The sequence below is a fragment of the Rana temporaria genome, chromosome 2, assembly GCF_905171775.1.
Source record: "Rana temporaria chromosome 2, aRanTem1.1, whole genome shotgun sequence".
Classification (NCBI taxonomy): Eukaryota; Metazoa; Chordata; class Amphibia; order Anura; family Ranidae; genus Rana; species Rana temporaria.
Window position 1 is genome coordinate 214,810,562 of NC_053490.1, and position 26,545 is coordinate 214,837,106.

The 26,545-nt window shown below is 40.4% G+C and overlaps 1 long non-coding RNA gene across 1 annotated transcript in view; it reads right to left on the reverse strand.

The window, feature by feature from the left end:
* Nucleotides 1-26,222, reverse strand: part of LOC120926469 — a 72,364-nt gene extending 46,142 nt beyond the window's left edge. The window contains exon 1 of the long non-coding RNA XR_005746950.1: nucleotides 26,085-26,222. This is a non-coding gene — a long non-coding RNA (uncharacterized LOC120926469). The remainder of the gene's footprint in view (nucleotides 1-26,084) is intronic.
* Between the last annotated feature and the right edge of the window lie 323 nt (nucleotides 26,223-26,545).

Genomic DNA, 26,545 nt, shown 5'->3' on the forward strand with positions numbered 1-26,545 from the left:
AGCAACCTTAACCTCCCTGGCGGTACGATTCTTTCAGAAAAAAGATGCTGAAAGCGGTACCATTATTTGCAAGGAAATTTGACGTTTTATAATGTAGGCCTGTAATTCTTAGGAATAACTCACTTAAATCTGACCAAACCAGAGTCTAATAGGCATCCCGGGTATGACATTTTTTTAAAAACAAAATTATAAATTATAATATAATAAATAATTATAAATAATTATAACAAATAATAATATAATTCAAATAAAAATTATTCAATAATCTAATCAACTCAAAATCACTGAAATTTGCTCAGTTGCAGAATTGTTGCTGTCATTATTTTTTTTTTTGTTATGACGAATTTCCCCACAAATCGCTATCGCACAATTCTGCAAGTGATTATAATTTATTATCGCTGTTTTCTAGCTGATCTAAAAATTTGTTTACATACAGTACTGTAATCTATAAGATTACAGTATACTGTATGTAATGTGTTTGTTTAAGTTTTTGAATTTGTCACCGTTCTCCGCTCCGTTTTTGAATTTGGCACCGTAACGTCGCAGGGAACGGAGATCGACGGCACAGGAGGATGCTGTGTGAATCGAACGAGGTCCCGCTCGCTCACACAGCGCGGTGGCATCGCTGGATCCAGGGACAAGGTAAGTAAACACTGTCTGTGGATGCTGCGAGGCAAGCCCGAGTCTGACTGGGGGTTACCGCTTTTGGTAAGAAAATCTCACCCCGAGTCAGACTCGGGAATACCGCTAGGAGGGTTAAAATAAGAGGGATTACTGAGTTAGTGCTCCCAGATCAACTACCCACTTATTTCAAGCGATTGCTCCACGATATGCTCCTGTGATGGAACTGGTTGTGTCTACAAATGGCAACTTCTAGGGCTTGACTGAGTCAGTGTTGGGCCTAACCATGTGCTAGTGGTGCCTGGAGTCAAATGTTGTGCAGGAGAGAAGGAATGATAGTCTGCAAGCAAGTGTTGTGCAGGAGGAATTGAAAAAATGCCATGTACAAGGAGTGTCGTCCCCTCAGAGCTCCATGCCGTGGTCCGTGACTCCAGTGCGCATGTGCAGAAGTGACGTCTTCACGGCACGCCGAATCAGATGGTCAGAACATGCAAACCCAGAAGGAAGGCCGGGTGAAGATGGAAGCCATGTTTGTGGTGGCAGCACGCCGCTGGAGCGATGCATACTAGCACATTATGCCATTGTCTTGCAGGACTTTAAAAAAAGTGCAGTTTACTACTGTTTTAAAGAGATCATTTTTGATCATGCAATAGCGTTCTGGATAGGCTATCAAAATTAGAATCTGTCACCAGGTTAAGGTAATTTGCTAGAGTGTTATGCTGTAAAGTTTACTGCTGATATAAAAATGTGTTAAGCGGTGGTAGATCAATAATAATAACAATAATAATTTATTTTATTTAGAAAAAAATGCTTTTAAGTTATCCCCAAGACTTGCCTGCTTTTTTAACCACTGCACTATCCTTCAACTTAACCTGCACATAAAGCACCTGCTCTGAGCTTAGTGGGGACAGGTCAGGGTCAGAGTTTATGTCTTAGCAGAGTTCATGTGATATTTCCCCCTGTAGCTATAGCTGTTGTCAAACCAAGCCTACATTAAGTGTTAAGAAAGTATATCAAACACATTCATTGCAGGTTAAGTGAAAGTATAGTGGTGGCAGGGAAGAAGGGCACTTTAAAAAAAAATGAGTTTAGGTCCTATATAATAAAGTATGTTTACAATGTACAGTTTCTAACTAATATAGTATGACATTCAATTTGAGAATTTTGTGTGCAAACCAATACCAGATTTATTATAGTAAAAATGTATACAATACTAGTATTTGTTTTATATATGTGCATCTTTATTTTTATATGTGCAATCTATTTTCATTGGATTTTGGATTTTGTGCTGAAAATATCACACACTTGGGAGGACTAATATGTTGAAATTGCTCACTCTGCCAAATGGCCAGTAAGTGCCAAAGTAATCCCAGTACTAAACAAAATAGCCCTGAGGCAAAGCTGGAATGGAATTAATGAATGGAACCAGTTTTGTTTACTGTGCTGTAGTTAGCGCTTCAATAGATAGCCATTATAGTAAATAATGCATACCACTTATTCTAAAGACACACAGACAGACTGATATTTGTTAGAGAGACAAACAGACAGATATACAGATAACTATCCTGATTTTTAACTGTTTATCATTCTGTTTATTTGATTTCACAGCTTATTTGATTCTCTAGGAATGAAATTTACACACAATTTAAAGTAACTCCTTTAAATCTATTTTAAAATTAGGAGGAGATTTTTTTTTTTGAAAGAGGTAGGAGGGAATTAAGTTGGTTATGTAAAAAAAAACTATTTGTTTTTAGGAAATCAGTTATCAAATGTTCCCCAGAGCTTTATACACTAGTTGTATACATCTTAAAAACCTGAATAACAAAGTGTTTGTAAGCAATACATTTCTTGAAAGTCCAATTTTAAAAAGTGCATGTGGTGTAGTAGTAACAACAGCAGATAAATGCATTTTAATATTTTACAAAGGTCCTAAAACTTATTTTGCAAAAGTTAATTAAAGTTCAGTTTTAATTGGTGGTCTCTGATTGTAATCAAAATGAATAAATGACCTTAGTGTTTTAATAGAGCCACTAAACAAACTTGCCAAATTTGGTGAGTTCAGTGTAAATCCCCCGCTGTTACATAGTTAAATAGTTACATAGTAGGTGAGGTTGAAAAAAGACAGTCCAACCTATGTGTGTGATTATATGTCAGTATTACATTGTATATCCCTGTATGTTGCGGTCATTCAGGTGCTTACCTAATAATTTTTTTAAATTATCTATGCTCCCCGCTGATACCACCGTCTGTGAAAGAGAATTCCACATCCCTGCCGCTCTTACAGTAAAGAACCCTATACGTACAGTAGTTTACGGTTAAACCTCTTTTCTTGTAATTTTAATGAGTGGTCACTTGTTAAACTCCCTTCCGCTAAAAAGTTTTATCCCTGTTGTGGGGTCACCAGTACAGTATTTGTAAATTCTCAAGCATCTCTTCTCAAGTGAGAAAAAGTTCAGTGCTTGTAATCTTTATTCATAACTAACATCCTCCAGACCCTTTATTTGCTTTGTTTCCCTTCTTTGTATTCGCACCATTTTCAGTACATCCTTCCTAAGGACTGGTGCCCAGAACTGGACAGCATATTCTAGGTGCGGCAGGACCAGAGTCTTGTAGAGTGGGAAAATGATTGTTTTATCTCTGGAATTGATCCCCTTTTAAATGCATGCCAATATTATGTTTGCTTTGTTAGCAACAGCTTGGCATTGCCTGCCATTGCTGAGCCTATCATCTACTAGGACTCCCAGGTCCTTTTTCACCCTAGATTCCCCCAAAGATTCTCCCCCAGTGTATAGATTGCATTTATTTTTTGTTTGCCACCCAAAGTGGCATTTTCTACATTAAACCTCATTTGCCATGTAGTTGCCCACCCCATTCATTTGTTCAGATCTTTTTGCAAGGTTTCCACATCCTGCAGAGAAGTTATTGTCCTGCTTAGCTTAATATTGTCCGCAAATACAGAGATTGAACTGTTTTCCCTGTACTCCAGATGGTTTATGAACAAATTAAATAGGATTGGTCCCAGCACAGAATCCTGGGGGACCCCGCTACCCACCCCTGACCATTCTGAGTACTCCCCATTTATCACCACTCTCTGAACTCACCCTTGTAGCCAGTTTTCAATCCATGTACTCACCCTATGACCCATGACAACGGGCCTTATTTTGTACAGTAAACATTTATGGGGAACTGTGTCAAATGCTTTTGCAAAATCCAGATACAATACATCTACAGGCCTTCCTTTATCTATATGGCAACTCACCTCCTCATAGAAGGTTAATAAAAAATTGGTTTTGCAAGAACGATTCTTTATGAATACATGCTGATTACTGCTAATAATACCGTTCTCATTACTAAAATGTATATAGTCCCTTATCATCCCCTTCACGATCTTGCATACTATTGATGTTAGGCTAACTGGTCTGTATTTCCCAGAGATGTATTTTTTTCTGCTTTCCTCCGCTATGTGTCTTTTGTGTTCTATCTTAGTCGTCCTATTTGCACCATTACATTTCTTGTTGTTGCCTTCTCCTTTGCTTTTATATGCATATTTACATAGGAGTTAAGCCACCCAGGACTTTTGTTCGCTCTTTTAAATGTATTACCCAATGGGATGCATTGGCTAATGCCCTTATTTAATATTCTCATAAAGCAAACCAATCTCTCCTCCCTGTTCTTTGTTCCTAAGATTTTATCCCAATTTATGCCTTCTAGCAAGGTTCATAGTTTAGGTTTTTTTAAATTCAGTGTCTTTGTATTCCCCTTATGTTTCCTATTTGTGTGATTTATACTGAAGCCAATTGACCTGTGATCGCTGTTTCCTAAAGTTCCCTGTATTTCCACATCCGTGATCAGGTCTGTATTGTTGGAAATCAGTAGATCCAGTAACGCTTTATTTCTAGGTGGTGCGTCTACCATCTGAACCATGAAATTGCCCTACAAGACATGTAGGAACTGGTGAGCATTAGACGAATGGGTGGTTCCCTCCACCCAGTCTATGTCTGGATGATTATAATCCCCCATTATGATAACACTTCCCATCCTTGCTGCTAATCAAAATTGTGATAGGAGATCCATCTCCCCGCCTCCCTCAGGTTAGGGGGCCTCTCAGTATTATTTTTCCCTTAGCGTCATTCCTTTGAAGCTCTACCCATAAAGATTCCACATTCTCCCTAGCTCCCTTAGTGATGTTATCTCTCACATTCACTTGTGCATTATTCTTGATATGTAGATATACCCCTCCCCTAATTACCTTTTTGTTGGCCATTAGACATGTACACTTCCATTGTACCTTGCTGCAGCGAGGTATGTCATATCCAGCCACCCGTTGGCTCCTGGGATATAAGTGTCATCAATCCCAGGAGTCAATGGGCAGCCTCTGCAATACAATGAGTGTGTCCTGCTTTGTATGCAATGCAAGATTGGGAGGTGTATGCTGGGTAGCCAGCAGCACTGTATCCCAGAAGGAGCAACGAGCGGGCTTCAGATGCCCACACTGAAGTTGGCAGCACGCTTGCTAAGGAGGTGACAGTGAATAATTTGTAGAACTATGTAACAAAAAGACTACACTTACTACATATGCTGGAATGTATTATATGAAATGCGACCATTGCAATGTAAATTATTTAATGATGGATTTAAATTGCAGAACATTGCTCACTTTTTTTATAAAAAAATGTATTAAACACTTGCCTCCGGCCAATGACAGATTGACGGCGGCAAAGTGGTTGTAGAATCCTGACTGGACGTCATATGACGTCCTCAGGATTCTGAGCCGCTGCGCGCCCCCGGGGACGTGCATCGCGGCGATCGTTGTTGCAGGGTGTCAGTCTGACACCCCGCAACACCGATCTCGGTAAAGAGTCTCTCACGGAAACTCTTTACCACGTGATCAGCCGTGTCCAACCACGGCTGATAACGATGTAAACAGGAAGAGCCGTTGATGGCTCTTCCTCACTCGCGTCTGACAGACGCGAGTAGAGGAGAGCCGATCGGCGGCTCTCCTGACAGGGGGGTTCGCGCTGATTGTTTATCAGTGCAGCCCCCCTCGGATCGCCACACTGGACCACCAGGGAAGCCCACCCTGGACCAGGGAAGGGCAAAAAAAAAAGGGACAAAAAAAAAAAAAGTCTAAGCAAAAAAAAAAAAAAAAGATGCCAATCAGTGCCCACAAATGGGCACTGATTGGCACACATGGGTAAATCAGTGCCGCCCCACAGTGTCCATCAGTGCCACCCCACAGTGTCCATCAGTGCCACCCCACAGTGTCCATCAGTGCCACCCCACAGTGCCCATCCATGCCCAGTGCCCACCTTTCAGTGCCCATCTGTGCCACCCATAAGTATCCATCAGTGCCGCCCATGAGTGCCCATCTGTGCCACCTATGAGTGCCCAGTGCCGCCCATGAGTGCCCATCAGTGCTGCCCATGAGTGCCCATCAGTGCCACCCATCAGTGCCCATCAGTGCCGCCAATGAGTGCCCATCAGTGCCACCTATGTGTGCCCATCAGTGCCGCCTATGTGTGCCCATCAGTGCCACATACCAGCGCCGCCAATCAGTGCCACCTCATCTGTGCCCGTCAGTACTACCTCATTGATGTCCATCAGTGCCATCTCATCGGTGCCCATCAGTGCCGCCATATCAGTGCCCGTAATTGAAAGAGAAAACTTACTTATTTACAAAAAAATTTGCAGAAAAAAATAAAAACGTATTTTTTTTTCAAAATTTTCAGTCTTTTTTTAGTTGCTGCGCAAAAATAAATCGCAGTGGTGATCCAATACCACTAAAAGAAAGCTCTATTTGTGGGGAAAAAAGGATGCCAATTTTGTTTGGGTACAGTGTAGCATGACCGTGCAATTGCCATTCAAAGTGCGACAGTGCTGAAAGCTGAAAATTGGCTTGGGCGGGAAGAGGCGTAAGTGCCCTGTATGGAAGTGGTTAAAGGACTTTCATGGTATAGTATTTCCGTTCTACAATTTTTAGGGTAATGAGCAATAAGGGCTTCTCATGTACCCTTAACTCATTCCCTTAAGCCCTGTACACATGGCCGAGAATCCCGTCAGGAAAAAAAACTTTGGTTTTCCTGATGGGATTCCTGGCAAGCTTGGCTTGCCATGCCGTGCATACAGATGGTCATTCAAAAGAACTGCCGCTCTTTTGAATGGCAAGAACGCAGTGACGTTATCGACTACGACTTCATTTGATGCCATCGCCGCCATCTTGCTACACCCCACACTATCGTTGTATGCTACCGCGCATGCGTCAAAGTCGTATCGAGCATGTGTGGGTATACCATGGACAGGTAAGCATACAGACGACCGGTTTTCTTGGCAGGAAACACTGCCGGGAATCCCAACGAGAAAATAGAGAGCCAGGTTCTCTGTTTTCCCGTTGGGATTCCCAGCTGTTTTCCTGATGGGAAAACTGCTAGGGAGCATACACATGGCCGGGATTCCCGGCCAAATGCTCTCCTGCCAGTTTTCCTGCCGGGAAAACTGGTCGTGTGTACTAGTCTTCAGGGAAGGTCAGGATATCTGAGGGCTTTCTTATTCAAAATTGATTTACATTGATGGAAACCCATGCAAACCGCCATATCCTTTTGGGGACTGGGGATAAGGCCCTTGTCTCCTGAACATGGTGAAAGGTGGAAAGGATTGACCACCCCCTTCAGGACGCCCTGCCAATGTTAAAAGGCACCTGTGCTGATATAGTTCAGAAAAGGGGGAGGGTTGCATCATTGCTGCTCTCCTTTCCCTGGCCATCCAGGCTGCATGCATGGATAGGGGCCTGGTATTAATTTTAGGGGAAACTGCACACTTTATTTTATGCTTACTGTCCCTTAAAATGGGGACCCCTTTAAAATTTAGACTAGTGTCAGGTGAAACAAGTGCTCAGCCATGTTCATCCAGGGGGTCTTAGTGGAGCTTGAAGTCCCAATTATAATTGGAGTTCCCAGATATCTGGGTCCCCCAGGGGAAATAGTACAGGGTAAATGAGTACCTCTTATTACTCATTCCTGAAGAAATGTAAAATACAAAAAGACATCCACACCGTGAAAAATAATTTAATAAAAAAATGTGTTAGTAAAAAAAAATGTCCCATGGTGTAAATCCATCATCAATCATGTCATAAAGTGATGTAGATCCAGCATCAATCATGGTGACCTGACACTATATCGATTTGCTGCCCACTGAACCCTCAACACAAATTACAGGTCCCCAAGCAGCTTATGTTTGGAAAAAAACAGGGATCTTGGATGATGCCATTGATCAAATATGGTAATTTAAAGGGGAACCTCATGGCATTTTTTTAAAGGCAAAATAGACTTCCCAGGGGAATGGGTATAGAAAACCAGGGTACATTATAACCCCTTATTACTCAGTCACCCCTCAAAATATAGAAATGTACATATGCACACACACACACACACTATCCTTTAATAAAAAAAAGGACATTTAAAAAAACGAAATGTCCTTAATTTAAGTCTATTGTCGATCCCAGCACCCAGCGATATAGACCCAGTAACAATTATGATGGCCTGCCCCGACGACAACCTGCCACCAGACGATGGTGCCCCACCGCAAATAATGCTTTACGATCTTGCCCTGATACACTACTGATGCAAAACAACAGATTTGTTTGTTGACAGGATTGTTTACAAACACCCGTTTTGTGGTAATGCTTTTTGTTTAAGCCAGGTACACACTACAGTTTTTTTCATGCAACCCTATGAGTTGCACCAATAAAAGCTTGCAGCTCTGGTCAGGAGCTGCTGTACTAACTATACAAGGCTAGCCCATCGATCTCCCCTGCTGAGCTGTTGTGCTCTGACAGGGGGGCGCCCCTCCGTCAGAACATTTTAATCAGCATTGTCTGCCATTAACTGAGAGCACTGATTGGGAGTCGGGCGGCTGCTGTTTCCAGCTTCTGTTTGACAGACCAACATGCACACGGGCAGAATGTTGGCCGGTATTTTTTTTGTACCAGCAATTGTCTCCCGACATTCTGCCTGTGTCACTTTTTAAAAGGGTAATTCATAATTTTCTGTAATTCCATGTACAGCTTTAAAGTGGATGTAAACTCACTCTCATCCTTTCTACCATACTGCTGATCTATAAGGATATAGATGCCTCCTGCATGTATCCTTACCTGTCAAATGTCTCCCCTCTGTCTGTTATAAGAACTGAAAAACTGCAGATTCTGTGGGTGGGTCTGTTGTCTGGAGCTCTGTGGGTGGAGTCGTGATGTCAGTTGACTCTCCGCCCTCCTCTACACTCCCCTTACACTGAATTTTGCTATGATCACTAACATCCAGTCAAAGTCCAGAAAAGTAACCACATGACTTCAGAAAAGGAGTGGGGGTGGGAATTCAAAAATAATGCCTGTCTCCAAGCTAGTGCATGAGATATGTAAATAACCTGTCACTCACAGCAAGGGGGCAGAACGGACTAAGGTTTTTCCCTGTAAGTTCATTTTATTTCACTGAACAATAAAAGAGGATTGCTCAGAGCTGGATTAACTCTGTGTGGCAAGACTGGGCACAGATAATAGGAAATCTTATACTGTACATTGTGACATCAAAAATAAGATTTTTTTTTTCCGGGTTTACATCCACTTTAAGCTATCCCCCAAGTATGTTATTTAACCTCTTGCCGACCGCCCACCATAGTTTTACGGCGACAGGCTGGCTTGGCTATGCAAAATCACGTAATATACCGTGATTTTGCATTGCAGCCACTAGGGGAGCGCGCGTAAACACACAGCTCCCGGTCCTTTCAGGGAGAGAAATGACTGATCGCATTTTCATACAATGTATGAACAGCGATCTGTCATTTCCCCTAGTCAGTCCCACCCCCCCTTCAGTTAGAACACATTGAGGGAACATAATTAACCCCTTCCTCGTCCCCTAGTGTTAACCCCTTCCCTGCCAGTGACATTTTTACAGTAATCAATGCATTTTTAGAGCACTGATGTGTCAAGTGTTAGAAGTGTCCGCCATAAGGTCGCAGTACCGATAAAAATCGCAGATCGCTGCCATTACTAGTAAAAAAAAATATTTATAAAAATGCCATAAAACTATCCCTTATTTTGTAGCCGCTATAACTTTTGCGCAAACCAATCAATAAACACTTATTGTGATTTTTTTACGAAAAATATGAAGAAGAATACGTATCGACCTAAACTGAGGAAAAAAAATGTTTTTTTTTATATATTTTTGGAGGAAATTTATTATAGCAAAAAGTAAAAAATATTATTTTTTTTCAAAATTTTCGCTCTATTTTTGTTTATAGAGCAAAAACTAAAAACTGCAGAGGTGATCAAATACCACCAAAAGAAAGCTCTAATTGTGGGGAAAAAAAGGATTTTGTTTGGGAGCCACTTCGCACGACCGCGCGATTGTCAGTTAAAACGACGCAGCGCCGAATCGCAAAAGTGGCCCGGTCATTGACCAGCAAAATTGTCCGAGGCTGAAGTGGTTACAGGTATTGTGTATTTTTGATGTTGCCCTTTAAGCCACATCAAAAGACCCCCTCCCTGCTGTGAAAGGTTAATTTAAAAAAAATACCAGTTAACTATGGCCTTTTTTTTTTTTTTACCAAATCTTCAAAATGAGCTTTGAACAATGCCAGAAAAAAGCAAGATTTAGCTTTCAAAGACGTCAGTAGGGTTCAATGCTATATTTGGGGTTTGTGGAATTCTCTCTTAGCTTGCTAAATCTCCTGCAAACCTCTGAACTAAAAAAAAAAAAAAAATGTAAAAAATACACACAAGAACACCTGCACACACTTGTAACATACACATCACCACATTTAAACATACATATACCATTACAGTATATATTCACTACTGTGCTATATACAGTATGTTAGGCATCCATACACACATTATTGGTTGATGAGTAATCATTCACCAATTTAAATTTACTGTATAAAGCCTCATTCACACAGGATTACATAACTGTTTGCCTGTGGGAAGGCCATATGAGGATACACAGGTTTTCCATGCATCACTGTGCAGGCAGTCCCATTTATGTCAATTGGGATGCAGCAGCTACACAGACACTGATCCCAATTTGACAGCCATGTGAGTGCGTGTGCATAGCCCTGAATGAACACTGTCACACTCACCAAACATTTACCGAAGGTGAACCTTCTTTGTGAATGTGCTTTAGTATACAGTGAATGTTTGGTGAATGTCACACTCACTGGTTTATATATATATATATATATATATATATATATGCCCTTAAATAGACAAAGCAGTAAATGTTTTTCACAATGTGCTATTTTATTTTCCATCTTCAAGGGACCAATATAACAAATATATTGTATTCTGGTAACTAGGGGCCAGATTCAGATACAAGATAAGACGGCGTATCTCCTGATACGCCGTCGTATCTCTGAGTGTGGGAGGTCGTATCTATGTGCCTGATTCAGAGAATCAGTTACGCATAGATATCCCTAAGAGCTGACTGGTGTAAGTGTCTTACACCGTCGTATCTTAGGCTGCATAATCACGCTGGCCGCTAGGTGGCGCTTACGTATAGTTACGCGAGAAATATGCTAATTTGGTATTTACGCCGATTCAGAAACGTACGTCCCGCCAGGCGCATTTTTTTTACGTCGTTTACGTTAGACTTTTTTCGGCGTATAGTTACCCCTGCTATATGAGGCGTAGCTAATGTTGAGTATGGCCGTCGTTCCCGCACCGAGTTTTGAAATTTTACGTTGTTTGCGTAAGTCGTTCGCGAATGTGGCTGTACGTCATTTACGTTCACGTCGAATCCAATACGTCCTTGCGGCGTAATTTGGAGCAATGCACACTGGGATATTTTACAGGCGGAGCATGCGGTCAAGTAAAATTTTAATAAAACACGCCCCCAACATCCCCATTTGAATTAGGCGGGCTTACGCCGCCACACATACGTTACGCCGCCGTAACTAAGTGCGCAAGTTCTTTCTGAATACAGAACTTGCGCCCAAAGTTACAGCGGCGTAACGTATCGGAGATACGTTACGCCCGCAGAAAGATGCGATCATCTTTCTGAATCCAGCCCTATATGTGGATAATATCTCTAAAGAGAGTATTCAATGTATAAATTCCTTTTTTAATTTCATGTGCCTTTTTTTCGTTTCTCTCTGCATTTACATACAGATCAAGCTTCTAAACCAGCCCTTCTCAACCTTTCTAGTGCCATGACCCCTTCATAAAATTTCCAAAGTTGTGGGGACCCCTAACAGCAAAATAATTTTCGTAGCGTAAGTTGTCAGCACCCAAGTAATTTGCGCTCCTAACCCACGGACATTTAGCGCTTCCTGAGTCCCTTCCACTCGTACGATATTAAAACACCTTATAGTACGTTTTGGGATGTACCACTTTTTCTCTTTGTTCTCCTTTCTTTCCCTTGTATCTCTCTCTATCCTAATTTCTTGTTTTTTTCCCCATCCCTCTCTATAGCTGTCTTTCTTGTTCTCTCTCTTATTCTTTCTCTTTGTTCCTCCCCCTCTTTTCCTCTCCCTTCCATGTATTCTCTATTTTTATTCATTCTCTTAGTCCTTGGAGGGGGGGGGTGGGGGGAATGGGATGAGTGGATTAGGTGCTTTTGATCCAGGTCATCTGCTGATCTGAGAACTGTAGTGGGGACTTTTAATGGCAACTATTATCACAGGTAGTGTTACTCACTGTGTCTCCGGCTTCACTGTGTCTCCGACTTTGTGGTGTCTCATAGCAGTGACACCTATGCCAAAATCAAGAGATAGGGTCTCCTTCAGCCCCTCCCACTTCACATTCCTCACTAGTCAGCTGACCTCTAGTCTCTACCCCCCAGCCATGCCATGAACTGAATGGGCAACTGCTAAGAGGATGAGTTGGAGGCCGCAGGCTCCAGGAACAGCCCTGCTCCAGGGAGAGTGATGCAGGCTTCATGAACAGACCAGGATCCGGTGACCCCTGGCAAATCATCATTCGACCCCCAGGTTGAGAACCACTGTTCTAAACAAAAGTAACAGTTACAAGGTTAGGAATAAACCATAACACGGGTGGGGCTGCTTACAATGTTCAGTTTAAATTCATGCCGTTTGAACAGAATGGCGGTTGTATAAAAAATGGCGCTGTAATGGCTTAAATAGTGTTAGCTAGAGTTGCACAGCCTATTGCATTAGGGTGTGCACCCTTAAGCTCAAACACACATGTGTGTATGTGTCTACATATATATGACCCTGGCAAATTGATCTGACTGTTGTCACAGTGAAAGAGAAGAGCATAAACACTTATTTTATGGCAGAGCCGGTAAGAGGGAGATCTTTCCCATGTTCCTGCTACTACACAGAGTCATAACACTAATGCGCATTAGGTGATTAAGGTGTGCCTGGACACCCCCGGCACACACTGTGCGCACACTTATGAGTCCACCTAGGTAAAGTTTCTCTGTCAATTGGGGGGTATTGCTCTTGCACAATATTAATACAAGGAACAGATTTGCCACCTGGTCTAGAGATATAGAAATCAACAGATATACTGAATATATAAAACTATATTAGAATGGAGTCTCTAACTAGTGTATTAATGCTAGTGACAGACTGCAGCATACATATAATGTTTGCTCATATACTGTACTCACTTTAACCACTTCAATACAGGGCATTTTCACTCCCTTCCTGCCCAGGCCAATTTTTAGCTTTCAGCGCTGTAACGTTTTGAATGACAATTGCGCAGTCATGCAACACCAAATTAAATTGTTATCATTTTTTTCCCACAAATAGAGCTTTCTTTTGGTGGTATTTGATCACCACTGCGGTTTTTATTTTTGCATTCTATACAAAAACAAGAGCATCAATAACACAATATTTTTTTACTTTTTACTATAATAAATATCCCAATTTTTTTTAAAGAAACTATTTTTTTTCACTTTAGCCTGATATGTATTTTTCTACATATTTTTGGTAAAAAAAATCACAATAAGCGTATATTTATCGGTTTGTGCAAAAGTTATAGCGCCTATAAAATAGGTTATTGATTTATGGCATTTTTATTATTATAATTTTTATTTTTTTACTAGTAATGGCTGTGATCTGCGACTTTTATCGTGACTGCGACATTGCAGTGGACAGTTTGGACACTTTTAATACTACTTTGGTACTATTTACATTTATACAGCGATCAGTTTTTTAAATATGCTCTGATTACTGTGTAAATGTCACTGGCAGGGAAGGAGTGGGGGGATGGGACTGACTAGGGGAGGAGACCGATCAGTGTTCCTATATACTAGGAACACACAATCTGTCTCCTCTTCACTGACAGGATGAGATCCACTTTCCTGCTCTATAACGCGCAATCATGGGTGCCCGGCGGTGGTCGCGGTCGCCGGGCCTGCGCATCCGGTCCTATACTTTCCGGGAAGCCACAGACGTCATATGATGCCTGCCCAGGATGGGAGATCCCATCTGTGGATGTCATATGACTATGGGCAGGTACTGAAGTGCTTAAAGAGGTTGTTAAGGCAGTGCACACGAGCACTTCCAGCCCCTCTGCTAGGATAACCTGTAGTGCATACTGTATGCCGTTTTGTAAATTTCTTATTTCTTCTCCCTGATCAGCGATCATGTGACCGTGGCTGCTCTCTTCCTCTGATGTATGTACTACAGAGGGAGGGGCCGAGATATCCCATTGATGTTGCCGGGCAGTCAGGTGACCACCCTCTGTAGTACATACATCAGAGGAAGAGAGCTACGGGCGGTCACGTGACCACTGATTAGGGAGAAGGAACAACATACAGTATATAATACAGGTTATCCTAGAAGAAGGGCTGGCAGTGATTGTGTGCAGTAATGTTTGCACTGCTCGGAATCATGCTAGAAGGGGAGGGGTGGCTCACACACAGAGCTGACAGGCAGGGAGGGGAGGGGGAGGAGGACACAGTTAAGCAGAGTGGAGAGCTGCAGATGATGGAGGCACGTAAACTGACCACGGTGTCAGGGCTCAGCAGCCATGATTAACCGCTGTCAGTTTACAGGGGAGAGGACATAGCCAGGCAGGATTAGTCAGGTAAATTCATGTGGAAAAAAGAAACATTGGTTCAGCCACCTGCATTACAAAATGGAATGGCTGTGCAGGAGGGGGGGGGAGTATTGGCATGTCAGGACAAGTCTGGTCATTGGAGGAGAGTATACTGAGTTCCCAGCATAGCTAGAGAACTGATCACAGTGTGCTCTCTTGCTTAGTGTGGTCAGTCTTTAATAGAAAAACAGAGGGACTAGCAGGAAGACCAGGGATTTTACATAAAGGAAGCAATACAAAGAGAACATGATACTTTCTCATACAAGTACAAGGTACAGCAGGCACATATCAGGAATATGAAGTGTTGGAGTAACAAACACTTTAACTTGTATTAATTAATAGGCTCAGGTAAGTGAGTATACAAGACAAATTTTCTCTGGACTTTATCCAGACCGGCCCAGGGCACAGCACATCGGGGTACAGTGCACATTAGGGCACAGCACATCAGGGTACAGGGCACAGCACATCAGGGTACAACACATCAGGGCACAGCACATCAGGGTACAGAGCCCAGCACATCAGGGCACATCACATCAGGGTACAGCACATTAGGGCACAACACATCAGGGCACAGAACATCAGGGTACAGAGCACAACACATCAGGGCACAGAGTCCAGCACATCAAGTTACAGAGCACAGCACATCAGGGCACAGTACATCAGGGCACATCAGGGTACAGGGCACAGCACATCAGGACACATCAGGGCACAGCACGTCGGGGCACAGCACATCAGGATACAGAGCCCAGTACATCAGAGCACATCAGGGTACAGGGACACCAGAGCACAGCACATCAGGGTACAGCACAACAGGCCACATCAGGGTACAGGGCACGGCACATAAGGACAGGGCACATTAGGACAGGGAATATCAGGATAGGGCACATGGCACATCAGGACTTAGCTCATCAGGGCACAGCACATAAGAGTACAGGGCAGATGGCACAACAGGGTACAGGGCACAGCACATCGGGGTACAGGGCACAGCACATCGCGGCACAGGGCAGGGGACATCAGGGTACAGAGTCCAGCACATCAGGGTACAGTGCACACCAGGGAACAGCACATCTGGGTACAGAGCCCAGCATGGTACATGGGGCACATCAGGTCACAGCACATCAGGGTACATGGGGCACATCAGGGCACATTGGGGCACATGGGGCACATCAAAGCACATGGGGCACATCAGAGTCCATGGGGCACATCAAAGCACATGGGGCACATCAGGGCACTTCAGAGCACATGGGGCACATCAGTGCACATTCAGGGCACATCAGGGTACATTAGGGTACATGGGGCACATCAGGGCACATGGGGCACATTCATGGCACATGGGGCACATTCAGGGCATATCAGGGCACATAAGGGTACATGGGCGTTTACTTGATGTTTTCTTCAAATGCAGAGTAGCGCAGGAAGCATCTGTAATAAGTTCTCTCTCTTGTCACGCAGAGCTGCTCCCCAGCGGCCCCTCCTCTCTTCCTGTCCATTCCAGCTGATTTCACAAGCAAATGGGGATGGACAAGAAGAGAGGAGGGGCCGCCGGGGAGCAGCGTTACATGACAAGAGAGAGAACTTATTACAGATGCTTCCTGCGCTACTCTGCATGCATCTAGATCTACCCATCAGGAACCAGCTGTCAGCGAATGACGGGTAAATCACTGCAAACCTCCAGGGGAAATTCACTGCACCGCAGATGCAATAGGCGGCCGCTGAAACCGACCCATTGAGCCATCGGCCCACCAGGAAAGTCCCGGTAGTCCTGATGGCCAGTACATGTCTGACCTTTAGAATACTTACTGTTTCCCCCAGAGACTGAGAGAAAGCTGCACAACATAAAAGAGATGATTTATTAAAGGCAAATAGGCTGTTCACATTCAAAGGAAAATTGTACTTTGCAAGGGAATTTTCCCTAGAGCTAAGTGAAGGTGGTTAAATTTCACTTTGCAAAACATAGCCTATCACGTGCAAGGGAAATTAACAAACAGCATTTGTGCTTGCACAAGATTGAATAATGGAAGTCAGCAGAGCTTCACCTCATTTACCAAGTTCTGGAATAAATACCCTTGTAACTTGCCGTGCAAAGTGAACATTCTAGTTGCCTTTAGTAAAGCAGCCCTCAATCCCACTAAACTGGAATGTATGTGTTTTTTGTTAAAGCAGACATATTTTTTCTCAGTAAGGTGACTTTCATCTCTTATTACAAAAAATAACTATTGTTATTACAGATATAAATCGTATACAGTAGCTTAGTGAAAAGAGTCTGTAGTCCATTAGTAGTCCTATTGGTTATGTATAAGAATCTTTCATAATGTTTATTCAGTAATGTTTATTCAGACTTAATTCAATTCAGTGGGCTTCTTGAATTTAACCACTTGAGCCCCGGAAGATTTGGCTGCTCAATGACCAGGCCATTTTTTTGCGATATGCCACTGTGTCACTTTAACTGACAAATGCGTGGTTGTGCGATGCCAGTAAAACACCAGGTTTGATCTATAGCAGTAAAATAAAGTTAAACAGAGTCCTCATTAGCTTCACCCTGGTGACATGAAAGCTGTGGTCATGCAGCAAAAAGTCTTAAAGATATAGAATCACTTTATTTATTTATTTATTTATTTATGTATAAAACAGATGTCTCTCTCCATCTCTAGGCTGTCAGAGTTATTAGCAGTCATAGCTTAATGGTGCTGGAGATAAGCAGTTCGCTCTACTGGAAGATCAGTAACAAAGTACAAAAAGTAATTGGCAGGTCAGGATACTGTTTGATTCTCCAAAGAAATATTATATAGATTGTTTGGAGGCAAGAGTTAGCTTAACTAGCATAATGACCTTGCAGTATGATCAGTACAATAACTATTGTATACATATATTACTGTATGTCAGACTTATTCAATAAACATCGCAAGGAGCATAATGTTATTTTTTAATGATAGTACCCGGAAGCAATACATTTAAATCCATCATGGCTGGTCTGACTGCAACATTGCAAATTTTGAATGGTTGCAAAGACTTACTGTACTAGGGAATTAGCACTTTGCTTCTTGCACTGTAAATTGAATAATGCATTAGAAAAAAAAAACTGTTTTAACTTAAAATGTACACTTTTTTCTAGGTGGTCCTGCTAGGAATTATAACGTTTTGTACAGAAAATATGTTTCAGTAAATTACAAAATGGCTTCTAACAATTTTACAGAACTGTCTAGTGTTTGCTAACAAAAAATTTATACATGATGAGTCAATACATTTGTAACAACATTACTGTAGTGGAGTATACTAAGTATTGTAGCTCTCATGCCATATAAATAATGCAGTATTGTTTGTTAAATGTTTGTTATCATTTTTAAAACAGTGAAAGGGCAAAAACTCTTCTATTCAGGGTTTTACAATTTGGCTTGACTCATAATTTCTGTACTACCTGGACTTAAACCTGATCTACAGGGTCTCCCTTCCCAATCTCTTGCATAGCTAAAATGCCTAAATGTCATTTTTAGTTACCCAAACCCACAGTCACGTGACTTCTGTGCCTAATGCCTCGTACAGACAATCGGTTTTCCTGACTTTCAAAAGTACACCGGGAAAACTGAGAACATGCTTGGTTGCTTTTCCCCGTGTACACACGGCTGGTTTTCCCGACAGGAAAACTGCCATGACAGCTTTGGTCGGGAAAACCGGCTGCGTGTATGCTACACTGCAGTGTTTCCCATAGGAAAACTGCTGAGCAAAAAAACACAGAGAATCACGGTGGGAAAAAAGAGATAAGACAAGTTCTCATTTTTTTGCTCGCAGTTTTCCTGTTGGGAAAACTGCTATGGCGCATACACACGGCCAGTTTTCCCATCTGGAAAACCGGTCGTGTGTACGAGGCATTAGTCTTCTTTGTTCTTCTGTTTAGAGAGGCTTGATTTTTCTTCTGGTGTACATCCCACTACCTGCATGACAAGGACAATTCCTACTGGGTTTCCAGTGGTAGGGGCCACTTGGCACACCCTATTTACATATGCACATTAGTGTTATTGCTCTGTGTGCTGGCCGGGAGATGGAAAAGATCTCCCTCTTACTAGACATGTGCATTCGTTTTCGTTACAATGCATTTTCGTCTGAAAATCTGTTTTTTTCGTTATCGTTTTAACAAACGATAATGAAAGTGCAAGAAACGAAAACCGAAAGATCCGACATAAAAAATGCTTTATTTTCGTTTTCGTTGCGGTAAAAATTCGATATAGAGAGATTCGACATTATAGGGAAAAGATTCAACATCATAGAGAAAAGATCCGACATTATAGAGAAAAGATTCGACACTATAGAAATAATAGATTCGACATTACAGAGAATAGATTTAGATTAATGAGAAAATAGATTTGACATTATAGAGAATAGATTCGACATTATTACTAGTCATACAACATTAGAATTCTTGTAGGCAGAATATTCGAACGGAAATGTACGATTCAACGTAAAGATTCGACGAACAATCGATGGAAACTACAAATATTCGACGTTCCGTCTAATATTCTTTTGACCATTCGACAGAAACCAAGTATTATTGGATTTTCGGACGAAAGCTATTCCCCAACGAAAAACGAAAAAATAAATCAAAACGATTTTCGGGAGTAACTAAATAAATTTATTTTCCAAACGAAAACGAAAAAACGAAACAAAATATTCCAGTCTGCACATGTCTACCTCTTACCTGCTATGCCACAAGAGAAGTGCTTACACACTTCCCATTGGGCCAGCAGGTATATTAATGTACCAGGGTCATATACATGTAGACACACACACACACACACATGTGTGTTTGAGATGTGGGGTGCACACCCTAATGCTATAGGCTGTGCACACCTATGCTGTCAACAGTGAATCAGCTGGCACAAGTACACATGCAGTGTTGGATTATCCATCGCTTGTGTCTGCAAGCTGTGAGTAAAACTTGCTTCAAAAGATAAAAAAAATCATGCTTGATAGGCGGAGAGAAGCTGGTGGGAAGAGGATAATATTTTCCCAGATTTAAACTTTAAAAACAATTATATGTGTGGAAATAAACCAAATTAACATTTTGTTGAGGCTCAATCTTTTTGCAAGTCCATATTTTGGTGTGCTATTCAAACATTTAATGGCTTTATACCTTTTATAGTGTTACCATTGGCATAGTCCAATGTATTTAAAGAGAAAGGTAGAGAAAGTTGTCAGAGACAGAAAGAGATAATAAGAGAATCCTTATCAAATGTAATTTGCACATTTTAATAATCCCTTGGGATAGCTAAAACAAAAATATATGCTTCCCTGTAGTGTTAGCTACATCATTGCATGTAGTAGCAGTTAAACGCATATGAGCTTATAATGCTCCAGCTGTGTGTAATTAATTTTTAAGCTCTTGTTCACACAGTCTTTGGCTGGCATAAAAACAATGTGTACAGCAAGCTTTTACAAAGCATGTGTAAATCTTTCAGTCAGCTCTTAACAGATTTTAATGGGAGTGCCAACTGTGATTTTTTTTGGACTCCCCATTTGAAAGCATTGATTGGCCCAGTGCTGTCACATGCTACTCAAGTATCAGGTATTTCTTTCAGCTCCCAGTGTGGGATAAAGTAGGGAGAAGGATAGACAAGTATATGCCAAGGAGGCATAAGAAATTAAGAAAATCTGTTCGATTTATGGGCTTCAACAACTCAACTTAAAGCTTGCTGAAGCTTCAAAAATTCTTTATAAAAGTTGGTGGTATACAATTATCTTGTAGAATCTGAAGCCCCTTTATAAAAAGCCTTCTAGAGTAGCTAGAGTATCTTATATTCTATATGGCTTATATTAAATAACATTAAAATTGAAAAAATGTGAAGTAAACCACATAAAAGTAAAATAAAACTGAGGGCATTTTAATGAATGCTTATTCTTCAGCTTTCATTAACCACAGCTCTGCAAGATTTTGCCCCCTTTATGACCAGGCCATTTTTTGAGACTCAACACTGTACTATTTTAACTGGTGATTGTGCGGTCATGCAACGCTGCACCCAAACAAAATTCATATAACACAAATAGAGCTTTCCTTTGGTGGTATTTGTTATTTGATCACCACTGTTTTTTTTTTTTTTTTTGAGGTGTAAAATATATCCAATTGTAAAAAATGTAAACAATTAAATTTCTTCATCAATTTTGGCCAAAATGTATTCTGTTACATGTTTTTGATAAAAAATAAATAAAAATCCCAATAAGTGTACATGAATTGGTTTGCATGAAAGTTATATGGCTTACAAACTATGGTGTATGTATACTGGAATTTTTATACTACTAATTGCAACGATTAATAACTTATAATGGGACTGCAATAATGCAGTGGGCAATCTGACACTAACTGATGCTGGGGGGACATGACTAACTGCCACTGACATCACCAGTGACATTAACCCAGTGATCAGTGATAATAGTAATGCACTTTCACTGTACTAATGACACTGGCTAAGAAGGGAAGAACATATAGCAATCAAGGGATTAAATATATGCCTAACTATGTGTAATATGTGTAAAATGTGCTGCTTTTACTAATTGATCTCTAAGTTTCTCATCCCTGCTTTGCAGAGCTCAATGGTGAATGTCAACACAGAGCTCTGGACTTGGAATGTACCCAGCCGATCAACAAGTCCTGGCTGTGAATTATTGGCTGGGAATTGCTGACAGGCTCCTGCCATGTACAATCAATGTGGTTGCCGACATGCATGCGCCCTAAACCCAGAAGTAGTCAGCGACATATTAGTATGTCGCTTTGCCTACAGCGGCCGCTCGTCTGCAGTACATTGTGGGCAGTCACTAAGTGGTTAATATATTATGCTTTTATTAGACTGGGTACATATAGGCAATTTTGATCAGAAAGGAAACTACTGTAAAGTTGAAAACATTTTTTTTTTTTTGCTGAATGACTGGTGCATATACATGTGTGTTTTTTTTCTGAAATTATATCTAAAACCAACACTCTTTTTTTTGCCCTGTGTTCTATTGGGGAGATTTCCTTTCACTTTGTGATCTGTTGACAAATCAGGAAGTGAGAAAGAATCTCTCCATGGGGAAAATGTCCCTTTTAACAGTTGGTACCAGATCAAGTGTCCAAACTGGATGGTACCACCTCTTTTTCTGTTCCAGTGACACCCCAAAATGTTGGATTTTTCCTTTTTTTCAGTCCTGGTGTTATGGGTCACCAGGAGGAATTTAGAAAGTAAATCTCCACAACTGGAACATGGACCAAACATTGGAAAGGGTTCTAACCCTTCAGCACTCCTTTTAAACCAAACACGTTTGGCTTAGATACACTTAAAATAAAGTAAAAGCCCACTTTAAACCATAATGGTATGGACCAGTCTATAGGAATGTCCTGCCTCAATAAGAGAACAAAAGGATTCTGAGACTATGCTTTAGTATTATCCCATTTATAGCAATGCAACATAGCGGTTTGCATAAAAGGAGCCATTCACCTGTGAGGCATATTGTTGCACTGAAATAAATAGGATCATTGTAGTCATAGTTCTCTCGTAACATGGCAATCTCTCACAAATTAGCATTCATAACAATAGCTTGTGGATAGATTAACCACTTGCCGACCGCCGCACGCAGATGTTTGTCGACACAATGGCACGGGCAGGCAAATGGGCGTACATGTACGTCCCTTTAAATTTTCCGCCCAGCGGGCGCGCACGTGCCCTTTGCGTGCCTCGTGTGCATGCTCGCGGGTCCCGGGAACTCGATGTTTCCCGGCGGCCGCGATTGCGGTCAGCAAAGTAAACAAGGCATTCCTCTATTCTGCCTAGTGACACTGTCACTGATGGCTGTTCCCTGTGGCTGTTCCCTGTGATTGGGAATGGTCATCAGTGAGGTGTCACGTGTAGCCACACTCCCTAACAGTAAGAATCACTCCCTAGTACTGACTTAACCCTTGCAGCGCCACCTAGTGGTTAACCCCTTCACTGCCAGTGTAATTTTTACAGTAATCAGTGCATTTTTATAGCACTGATCGCTGTAAAAATTACAACGATCCCAAAAATTTGTCAAAAGTGTCCGATCTGTCCGTAGTCGTACTCACAATAGAAATCGCTGATCGCCTCCATTACTAGTAAAATAAAAAAAATATTAATAAAAATGGCATAAAACTACCCCCTATTTTGTAGATGCTATAACTTTTGTGCAAACCAAACAATAAACGCTTATTGCGATGTATTTTACCAAAAATATGTATAAGAATACGTATCGGCCTAAACTTAGGAAAAAAAACGTTTTTTTAAATATTTTTTGGGGATATTTATTATAGAAAAAAGTAAAAAATATTGATTTTTTTTCAAAATTGTTGCTCTATTTTTGTTTATAGCGCAAAAAATTAAAACTACAGAGGTGATCAAATACCACCAAAAGAAAGCTCTATCTGTGGGAAAAAAGGACGTCAATTTTTTTTGGGAGCCACGTCACACGACCACGCAATTGTCAGTTAAAGCGACGCAATGCCGAATCGCAAAAAGTGGCCTGGTCTTTGACCAGCAAAATGGTCTGGGGCTACAAAACAGAACGACACTGATTTAAATAAATAAATAAATTATATATATATATATATATATGTGTGTGTGTGTGTGTGTGTGTGTATATATATAAAACATTATAACATTTGATTAGTTGCAAAGGCAAACTCTACCAATTCACTTTTCCTCCATTTAAAAAAATAAAAATAAAACAAAAATGTGAGGTCCTAATAAAAAGAATATGAAATGGGTTCAAAGCAGTGTGATGATTTAAGTTATATTGATACCTTCAAAGAACAGTTGTACAAGGTATATGACTGGAAAGACTAAGTGGCTAAGCCCCAGCTGTAGTATTGAGATATGTCTTGCCAGTACCCTAATGCTGCGTACACACGATCGGTTCGTCTGATGAAAACGGTCTGATGGACCATTTTCATCAGACGAACTGATCGTGTGTGGGCCCCATCGTTTTTTTATCCATCGGTGAAAAAACTAGGAACTTGTTTTAAAATTATCTGATGGTTAAAAAACCGATAGAAAAAAACGATAGTTTGTGGGCACGTCCATCGGTTAAAAATCCACGCATGCTCAGAATCAAGTCGACGCATGCTCGGAAGTATTGAACTTCATTTTTCTCAGCACGTTGTTGTGTTTTACGTCACCGCGTTCTGACACGATCGGTTTTTTAACTGATGGTGTGTAGGCAAGACTGATGAAAGTCAGCTGCATCGGATAACTGATGAAAAAATCCATCAGACTGTTTTCATCGGATAAACCGATCGTGTGTACAGGGCATAAGTGTTGCGATCACAATAATGGTGGTAAAGCATATAACATTCTCATAATGACATGTGTAAATGTTCAGTGCATCAAAAAAAAAAAATGGTAGACACGTGATAACAGATGAATAAAATGTTTTGTATGTAGTCATAAAAAGTTACTCTTTATGATAAGTTGTCAATTATCTCATCTAAGATATTAATAATAAATTTGATGGCAGTTAGAAACAAGAGCAAAACCAGGATTTTTTAAAAAAGCTTGTATATGCTCAAAGCACCAGAAATTAAACTTAGAAATATTGACATTTAGGAATCCGATATCCTTCAATTTGTATGCACTTGTGTTGTATGATTTCTGATTGACAGAACATTTTTTTATTAACAGGCATTTTCCTATTTGGATAGATGGTCTCTCAGATTTTCCTAAGCTTAGATCTTTATGCAATCTATCTGTTTATAAAGAAAACCTGAGATGTAGTACATTACATAGATGGCAGTATTGCCTCATTTCCTTTTGAAATGTAGTAAAACAAATATGTTGTAAACAATTATTGTACAATAATGCTTCCACACTAGATAAATCAGCTTTAACACAGATATATGCATAGGTGTAACTTTGCTAAAGCATTTTTTTTTCTACACTGGCACAACTTGCCTTTGCTGCAAACATCCAATAATGCTCTGGGGAATTTCCAAAGTTTTTTAATCCCCCGAGCTTTATGGGGTGTTTGAAGTGGACATGGACCAATGTAAACATTTCTTTAGAAAGTCAACCCCATTGTGATACATTGCTACTGGTTGACTTGGTTGTCTTTTACATATCTGCATTTGATCATGCAGGCATGCAAATATTTCTTAACATTGTTACACAGGGTTAAAAATGTTGATTCACTAGTTCAAACCAACAGCTACCATGCATTGCATTAAGCAAGTTTTTGGGAACTGTACAAATTGTCATAAAGTTTAGTAGGGATAAAAGAATATTTAAACTGCTTGAACCACAAAAGCAGTTGTATATTAAACAGTTGGCCAGTGCACTGAAACACTATACAAATATGCTTAAGTAGAGAATAAGCTTTGCTGTCTATTTTATGCATGGTCTATGTATAGCGTAGTGTATTATATTTCAAGTTAGTGAGTAAAACTAAACACACAGTTCTGTTTAGGGATCTGTCACCTGGGCAGTCTAGAGTTATAAAGGTGCAATAAACATAAATGCAGACACTACTCAATTCATGTGTTCTACTGTCTTAGTAGGAGATACATTAGGATTATCAGCACATAATTTAATCCAAATTATTGTATTTGTAAGAAACAGAGAATATTAGCAATAGATCAGAATAATGATACTTCTGTCTAAAACAATTAATCTGTATAAACAATATTGATTAAATAATTATTTAATGAAGCAAATCAAATTGTTTTATTACTGTTTAACTGTAACTTGTGCTTTTGTAATTCACTGCCAGTATTGACACTTACACAAGTACTAGACTGAAATTATTAGCAGACATATAACTAGGTCAACTTTCTGTAGTGTAAATATTAACATGACCTATTTATATTAATTTTAACTATTTACAATGCAAATTTAATTTCTATGTGTAGTAACTAGAACAGTACTGCTTCATCTCATTACTTGTGCTCTCTGTATTAATAATAAGGCAAAATGCATATTTCATACCATCAATTACATATGTCATATATATTACACTTTTTACAGTCATATTTCTCCTATTGGCACGATTTAAAAACATTTTAAAATAGCCTGTTGACAACAGAAACATTTGCAGCGACAACACATTTAAACACCTATATAAGTATTGTGTTTGTGTATACTATAATAAGAAAATAAGTATGCAAATAAAAATGTTTAATATTAAGTGTGGATAATATGTAAAAAGCCACAGAAGATTACTATCCCAAAGGCATTATTCTGATATATGCCAAAGTAAATAATTGTAGTATATTCAATCACAGCTCTGCCCTGCAGGTAGACCTTCTGCAATGAATGAGAGAAGGCACAGAAAAAGGCTAAGAAAAAACACAGGACCTAGGTTTGATGCCGAGCTTTGAAAGCCTGAACACTAGAGTTGTGAATCCTCAAGTCACATGTCGGCCATGCAAAACAGGACATACCTTTCTACTTGCTGCTTCTGTTGGCTGAAACAAAGCAGTCCCATTCTCAGCAGGAGGCCAAGTCAAAATGAAATTTTATTTAGTCTGCACTTTCTCCCAGATCAGGTTTCGAAATGACTGCTCTCGCAGATAGCCTCGTTGTGGCTGATGCATGCTTTGCATATGAAATGCCAATGACAAAAAAATACTATACATGAACACTCTCCTCAGAAAATAGTGCAGTGTATATGTGACCAGGGAATTTAGGCAAACCTTCAATAGTACACAAGACAGATTTCCTACCTTATAAACCATACAACAAGATTGAGTGTTCAAAAAAAAATCTTTTTGTTTGAATAAACAAATATTAGTAACATTTTCTTTTAAGTTTTAAATCGTAATATTACTAAGTATAAAAAAGTGAGCTATGAAAAACACTTAACATAAAAGTGATGTAATTAGTATGATTTTTTGAACCTGGA